We start from the raw sequence: 8,524 nt of genomic DNA, 5'->3' as shown, positions 1-8,524 counted from the left end.
TCTGTTGTTGATTTTGTATAGTATATAGAAAGGACTTGTAATTTGTATCCAATTATACGGCTACTAATCCACCGACAATTTTTGACAGTGACATCATTTTGTCAACAAACTATAAATAACCACGGTATATCCCCAAACACATGTATACTTATAATAGATAGAAATATGTCCTTATCATATGAGAAACTCTAAGTAAGGTATGGCCCGGTGGATGTGTTGGCTACTTGTCACGCAGGCGATGTAAGTTCGAAACCAGTGGTAGCCGAGGTATATTGTATGTATTTTTTGTAGCAAAAAAATATATATATAAATTTGTTTGAAAGACCAGTTACACTTGCTTTCCTTGATTTGGAAAAATGTTGTTTTTATATGTTTTTCTTGTTAGTTTTTTTTTTAATATCAATCATTTTTTTATTATCAAGTATACAAGTGTTAATGCAACATATGCCTGTCTCACCCTCAGTCCATGGTGTTTTAGAATAGATATTGCTTTCTCGTTTTTCTCCAAAGGCTGGTTACAATTAAAAACGTGTTCGTAGCCATTTTAGCCATTGTATGTGGAGTGAAATGACGAACGTTTTCTACATAATTTATTCTGTACGCATAATCCGTGAAGCAATAGAAAATCAAGATAACTATTTAATGCAGTGCGGGTTCCGCCGACTGGATTCGAACTCGATACCTTTCGGTTACTACGACAGTGACGTTATCCTCTGGACTACGTATCCATGCAAGTTAGAGGTAAAGGAACATAATGATAATCCAGTACAATATAAGGTAAACCTAAATGTAAGTTTACACGGAAATCGATTTATGTTTGGCGGACTGGATTATTAAATCAAGGGTAAATTATTGGGTGAATAAAGCCAGATACTGTGAAAATTTTATTTAGTCAAATTTAAGTAACAAATTGTGTATAGGCCTAGAGACATGTAAATAACCCTAAAATGCGGAACATCGGTTAAAGAGGATAAAACAGAAATAGTGATCATATACTGTGACATATATTGCATGCTATGGATAGTTTATATAGTGTTTGCTGAAGAATTTTCAACAAGTGAAAATTGAGATTAGTTTATAATAAGATATATTCAAAAAGTCGAATAAAGTTGTTGATGCGGACATGACTATTCTTTCTCTGTAGAAGTCATAGGGGCTTTCAGAGGGAAAGCAAGATGGCTGAATTTACTTTCACGTGTGAATTGCAGTCCGTGTTTGTTATAATCATTCCGAGTACAAGGTATATTAAAATGCTGGAAAAATGTCGGATCTAAAAACTACACAGGACAAATACCGAAAATAGTAAACATTTACTGATCGGAATATATACCATTCTCAGCTGAACTGATAAAATATTATTTCAAACTGATTAGCCCAAAGCAGGAAGGGTACAAGGTAGGCAGATCAAATTAAACATTTCACATTGAACATTTCACAGTTAAACGCAATTCGTCCATGTCTGTCATTTGTGTTTCTTCGACCGGTATAATTACTAAATTTACAGTGCTGGTCTAAAGTGGAGAACTTTCACTAAAATATTTTATTTCAAATATACATTTACTCCAAATGTATAAAATCCTCATCAACTGTATTAGGTTTAAAACATCTAAATGTCACACCGTAACAGCTGACGTTAAAAACAGCCAGTTTTCTCAGTGGTATTGTCCGTAAGTATTGACCTGGCACTCATGAATATTCCGTATATTTCCGTACGGACAAAGCGTTTATCTTCCAATATCAGGGTTGTGGGTTTGAGTCCTACGTCTCACCATATCTTTTTTTTTTGTCCCCAAATTTTATATACAGACTTACTACTTATTTGAGCAAACGTATCGTGATATTTATTGTTCATTTATTAACAGCATTCATGTTTACCCGTTGTAAAACGGTGGAATAGAATTGTTTTAAAAGTATCTGAGATAAAACAACAAATTACCTGTCACCACCGTTTCAGAAAACAAATACTACCAGAGAAACCAATTAAAATTTATGAAATATGATAGTATATAAAATAATGTAAAAAAAACAGGTATCTAAAACATTACAATACATTAAATTTAACATAATGATATAAGTGATTTCGAACCCGTGGTAGTCAGACAGCTTATCTCTACGCCACCGTGTCATCGGTTAACTGTATATGTTACTTTAGTAATATAGATATTTTCAGGATACAAATATTGCGTAAATTAACGAAAACGCCCGAAAATGTTGCGAAAATTAATGAGTGCCAGGTCAATTCGCACCCTCGGACTGCACATGTGTTGAAAGTCAGGTTAAAGGTCAACATTAATATTTACATTTTGCCTTGGCACTGCCATAGGTACCTTCTGACCGCTGTCATACTTAGCATCAGGCCTCTGCGGTACGTAGCATTAGTCTGCTATGATTCATTGAATTGGGCCGCTGCTGTAAATAGCATTTGCCGCAGTGATAAACAGCATCATTCCCTTCTGGTACGTAGCATTTGGCCACTCTGATACGTAGCCCCATGTGATACTTAACCTTAGGTCCTGTGATATTAAGCATCTGACTGCTATCATACTTTGCGTCAGGTCTCTCCGATACGTAGCATTAGGCCGCTCTCTTACATAACATCAGGCCACTATCATACGAAGAATTATGCCGCTGTCATACATAACATCTGACCGCTGTTATACGTAGCGTTAGGCCGCTGTCATACTTAACATCTGACCGCTGTCATACGTAGCATCCGACCGCTGTCATACAAGCATCTAACCACACATCCTTTGAATAACACCGTTTCACAAACACTGAGAGAACGACATTCGACCTAATTTGATCTCCTGGGTATTAAAATACGACATGACAATATGAAGCCATCGGCTCCTATGTTTTTCTTGTGAAATTCAATCCGTGCTTGTATAAAGCTTTACACACATCGGCTTCTCCTGTGCCTTGTGATCGGCAGAAATATGATAGAAAGGTATCAAACTGTAGCAGGGCAGACAAACTTTGCACTGATACTAAGACTTTTGAAATTACACATTGAATAGGGGAGCAGTAGTACGCTAAATATAGTGCAAAAGGTATACATAGGCTATGCTTATTTCCGAGTGAAAAGAAATGATTGAATGTAACTAAAAGAGGCATTAATAAGCCAACCAAGATCTATCCAGACAAAAAATAGCTATGCATAAACCAGTGTTTTGTAGTGTGCCAACCTTCTAGTTACCTTAAAAGCAACATAACAGACAGCACAGTGCAAACATGATCTTTTTAGGGCATTTCCTTCAACACCATAGGGATTCGAACCTACTTTACATAGACCCGAATCACGAGTGTTTAAAAACTGAGCTATCGAATCATTTTCCAACATGCCAGCTTTTTGTTTTGTCTGTCCAATCGAATTAGAGCGAACGAAGTTCGACTGGATAGTTCATTGTCGAGGTCAGTGACGTTTTTCTTTACTTTTGATAATGAAACCGTATTCCATTTACTGACAAAACGCAATAACTGTGGCCTTTATTTACTAATACCTGATCGACCCACAACAATGAAATAGGGAATCAGGTGGACACATTATACGACAAATATCTTATATCGCAATAACGATGTAAGTAGCGGCGTGGTCTAGTGGTTAAAACTTACGATTTGTAAGCTTGCTGTGAAATAATTAATACAGTACACAAACAATTGTTGTTAACTCGTGAAAATAAAATAAGTGATAATCGACTCTACTGCTTGACTTCAAAAATTTACGCTTGTCATTGTAACTTGGGGCTTTGTCTCAAGGAATCTGCTGGTATCGCTGATGAAGCATTATGAATGGTATTTGCTTAGACATGAAATCTACTTGATAATGTACCACGAAAATAATAACGAAAAATCACAATTGGAATATAACATGAAAATCATAACAGGAATATTCCTCATTTTTAGTAAAAAGTAAAAAATCGTATGTAATATCTGAATATTGAACCCCAATTCGCCTGTGTGTCAGGTCGATGCGCAATAAGTGCGCCATTCTGGTTAGTTAAAATAGATATTTGTTCTAACCTAAATAAAGTAAAGCAAATCATGCTGATTTCCCTACTTGACAGACGAGTCTATACAGTTGATTACTAGGTCATACGTGTTTACACGTTTTCAAACCAAAATTTCTATACTTACAAAATGACCTTTCTAATTTTTATTTTGTTTTGTTTTAGCTCGAGCTCACGTTTTTCTTACACTGCAATCAGTAAAATATGGACCCCGGAGTTTAGGTTACAAAACGAATATCTTTAATGTTTACAAACATGATGTTTACAAAAACGAACCGTAAATTGAACAGTTAAACTTAAGTACTACTCTCGCACGGTATTTGTAACAATATAGAAAGTCATGTTAAATGTTACTACTGAGAAAAGGGAATCGGGTAGTGAAACCATTATCCGTGACAAAATAGTTGTGCTACTTTTGAATCGTATTGACTATAAAGAAAACCCTGATAAACCATGACTTACCAATAAAGACATAATCGACTTTTCCGATAATGTTTTCGTTATCGTTCTCTATTTATATTGTATTATTAAATTGACCTGTCAAAACATGTTCCCGGCTTTCATGTTAATCTTATATATGCTCGAACAGAATATAATGAAAGCCGGGCCCATGTTTTGACAGGTCAAATAAATTGTACAAAATAAACATCATATGTTGAAAACGACGTGTGCATTTGAAAATACTTAACTTTACTATTTATAGATTTAGATGTAAACAAGGATATGCGGACTAAAATGGGACTCTTCCTTCACAAATATGAGTCGAGTAAAGGATTATAGATGTTCGGTACATCCACAGGTATGTTGTTTTACCTAAAACTAGTATATTGTATATCTTAAAGGCAGTAGTATTAAATTGTTCGATAAACACGTTAAATCAAATATTAACTTAAAATTTAAGGTCATTTTGTTTCGGTCCGCTTACTTCGTTTAAGGTAAATAAGAGCTTACTTGTTTCAGTGACAAATAAGGTAGTAGATCTACATTTTAAGTTTTCATTTGTACGATTAGAACTTTTATAAATATTTTAGAAATATTTTAAAGACATGAGACCTATATAGACAGACACACTCTATCGGACCTACAGTGATCTGTGATCTATATCGGACATCTGGGGAATGTGTTTAAGTTTAAGCAGTATATCGCAAAATCACAGAAATTCTTCGTAAACGAACAACATCTTTACAAACTATACATCTCACACCACACTGTCCCGTACCAGCGGATATTTAAAATATTCCCAAAAGTTGTCCCCTTTAAAGAAGAATGTCATTTGTAATGTAGAGACTTACCCTAAGCCCTCTTTACACAAGGGAAGCAATCTGTTTATGGTGTGAAATCGTTGAGTGAACAGCGTTTGACAATCATAATCCTGTCCATGTTATACAAGTGCAACAGAAAAGCTATCTATGTCACTTGCAATACAAGATTACAAGTCATGCATCGAACAGTCATGAAATTGTTTTCTTTTTTTTTTTCTCATATTTATAGATATTTTGCCAGTACTTTGAAGCATATACGGGTAGCAGATATCATTCTATTTCCAACAATAGCTTTCTCAACAAATCAGTCCATGGAATATGCCCAGGGAAAGCAAAAATACTACAACAAAACTTTCCTTCTCACACCAAGGTGTTAACAACTTAGGTTCTTACTGAGGGCTGATTGCTAGCAATTAGCTTGATTATAAAGTCAGCACCACGGCAACTATACTAATTAATCTTATCTTATCAATGACATATTGTTTGTAAAGATACATGACCGCTTTGTGCCTTCCATTCTGTGTATGTATCAACAACCCCAATCAGCCAAATAAAAAAAGATTAGAATTAATATTAAAACATGACTAAAACTTTTTTATATCAATAGTTTTGACCTTGAAAGCATAATAGGAAATTGACAAGATAGATTTTTTACCAAAGTCATCTTAGTTTTTCATCCCACAAAATTATCATTTTAAAGGCTCTGACCTGTGGATTTTGGCATGATCTTTCTTGGTCATACAATGGGATTAGAATATGAGTTTATGTTTCTAAACTATCTCAAAAATGCCAAACGGAGAAAGCAAAAAGATACCACATCGTGAATCGAACCAGGACTGCTGCAGCAATAAAACAGCCACTATTGTTACCACTACCAACATGAAGGATTATTTATTTAACAACTCTTAAACATAGAGATTTATTATTAAGGCAGTTTTTCAAGAGTAAAGCGTTTCAAACGCTTTTCGATTTTCATTGTAAAACTCAATAAAAACAACTAATTCTCATATGTTTCAGAAACATTTAGTCTGTCAGTATTTAAGATTCAAATCATTCATAGTGAACATAGCATAAATTTCCTGATACCTACTTTCTTCACACTTTTTTTGGTTATGCAGTCAAGGTGCCTTTAATTTGATTATCTAGGATGATAAATAGAATTTGTGTAGTTTGATCAAATATCATAGCAGCAAAGTACAATTAACAAGGTATCAAGAAATTATACAAAATGTTATAACGTGTAAGGAAGATCCCAGCCAGCATTCTATATCAGCCCGATATCGCACCGATGTCGTTGTCTATAACGCCCCGATGTCGGCTTCGATTTCGGCTGCAAATAGGAATGATGTCGGCCCGACGTTGGCAGACGGTATCGGGCCAACATCATAATGACATCGGTCCGATATTTGCAAACGATATTTTGCCAACTTCATATTGATATCGGCCCTATATTGGCAGATCATGTCATAGTCGCGAAATAGTGTGACATGCAGTGATTTATCAGTGTTTTCTTTAAATATACACTTTATATACTGAACAGCAAAAAAATTATCCAGATGTATAAATTGTATATTTTGAAATAAAAAAAATAACTTTTCAAATTTGAATTGTTTCTTCACACCAAAATTACACTAGAAGATCTTCACGTGATAAATTATAAAAAAATCAATCAGCCGTGAAGTCAGTAGTCCCACAATACCGTTTGAAAGGTTATATCTTCTGCGCGTCATTTGCAATGTAGCATCCAAATTCAGCGCTCGCGCTCAATTTGATGCAGTAGTGCGGTACAATTAACAATATTTTTTAAACTTTATGCTGTTTTTTTTTTCGGAGTCGTCAATTATCAATATTTCCAATATCAATAAAATTTCACAAAGAAAATTGTTAATTATAGCCGCAGGTAAGTTTCGTGCATAATGGCTTTTGTGGGACTACTGACTTTACGGTTGATTGATTTTTTAAAGTTTTACACGTGAAGTTCTTCAAGTGTATTTTACTATTTTATTGACCTGTCAAAACATGTTTCTGGCTTTCACGTTAATCTTATTTATGCGAAAACAGAATATTATGAAAGCCGGGAACAAATTTTGACAGGTGAAATAAATTGTACAATAATTGATATGAAAAATACAAGATATTCATTAATCAAAGTATTTTGATAAAAAAAATACCCCAGTTATAAAACTGGATAGTTTCTTTTACTGTTCAGTATATATTCTCAGAGTAAGTTGAGCACTTGATGTGAATCACATCATGTGTATGATGCACATTTGATTTTATTGATATATTTTTTTCACAACTATATACTGCATGTTTTATACAGTTACGTAAGCTTTATGTATATTCTTACCACTATCAAAATTGCTCAATTAGAATTTTAAACATATTTATATTTTCATTGTTTTTTGTAAATATAAATACATCTATGGCGCCATTTTACATACAAATAAAATGCATCTTATTTATTACCCCCATTTATTACATAATTATACAATTTGATAAATACCGTCTACAAATATTGTATGTGACCTTCTTTGATTAATTCTGGCATACATCATATTTGCTTAATAAATTAGCACATATAAACAATTAGATTATTTTTTCACGTTTAACAATTACATTTAAAAAAAATACAGTTATATTAGAGAATTCAATAGCGGCCATATGTCAATCCGACATTCGAAATAGTTACACTGATTGATGTCGATCTACCGATTTCAATATTTTGCGGCACTACAACGGCCCGACGTCGGCCCTACATCGGCGTGAGATTCGCATAATTTTAATTATTTATTAATAATGCTTGTTCTTCAGGTTACCTGGCTCAAGAAGAGCGATATTTCCATACAGTGATATGTTACCTTGTGAAATTCTTTGAGTTCTTACATTTAAAAACAATCGGCTGTTTGCTGGCAATTTTTTCCGTGTCCTGAGGTAAAAAAGTGCATGGTTTGCATGAGATATTATGTACATAGTCACCTAAGCCTACAAGAAAGTTTTAGCGGAATTGTCTTCATTTTTTCAGGCTAAGTTCACGATTGAGTAGAGACCGACTTTATATTCGATAACCCTCTTGAACGGTAAAGTTAGTGCACCAACTGTACCTTCCCTGTTGAAGAGCTGAACTCCTCAAACTCGACACAGAGTTCCTGGCTTTTTATCACAGCTCACAGTGTGCAGGGAAAAACAGTTTTACATATTTCCCGGGTCTAGTTTCTGATTGGTCAGTTACTTTACAGGTGGGAGTAAGTATCA

At 34.3% G+C, this 8,524-nt stretch overlaps 1 protein-coding gene across 4 annotated transcripts in view; it reads left to right on the top strand.

The window, feature by feature from the left end:
• The first annotated feature begins 827 nt into the window (after positions 1-827).
• Positions 828-8,524, top strand: part of LOC123533811 (uncharacterized) — a 28,929-nt gene continuing 21,232 nt past the window's right edge. The window contains exons 1-3 of one of the 4 annotated variants that reach the window (XM_045315689.2): positions 828-1,395; positions 4,711-4,806; positions 8,295-8,514. The gene's annotated coding sequence lies outside the window, so the exon portion shown is untranslated. Of the gene's footprint in view, positions 1,396-4,560; positions 4,807-8,294; positions 8,515-8,524 lie in introns of those variants that run through there. The other 3 variants (XM_045315691.2, XM_045315688.2, XM_053519722.1) reach the window with 3 other exon arrangements.

Source organism: Mercenaria mercenaria, chromosome 12, assembly GCF_021730395.1.
Source record: "Mercenaria mercenaria strain notata chromosome 12, MADL_Memer_1, whole genome shotgun sequence".
NCBI lineage: Eukaryota > Metazoa > Mollusca > Bivalvia > Venerida > Veneridae > Mercenaria > Mercenaria mercenaria.
Note: the sequence above shows the minus strand (reverse complement) of the source record. Positions and strands in the feature narration are given on the sequence as shown.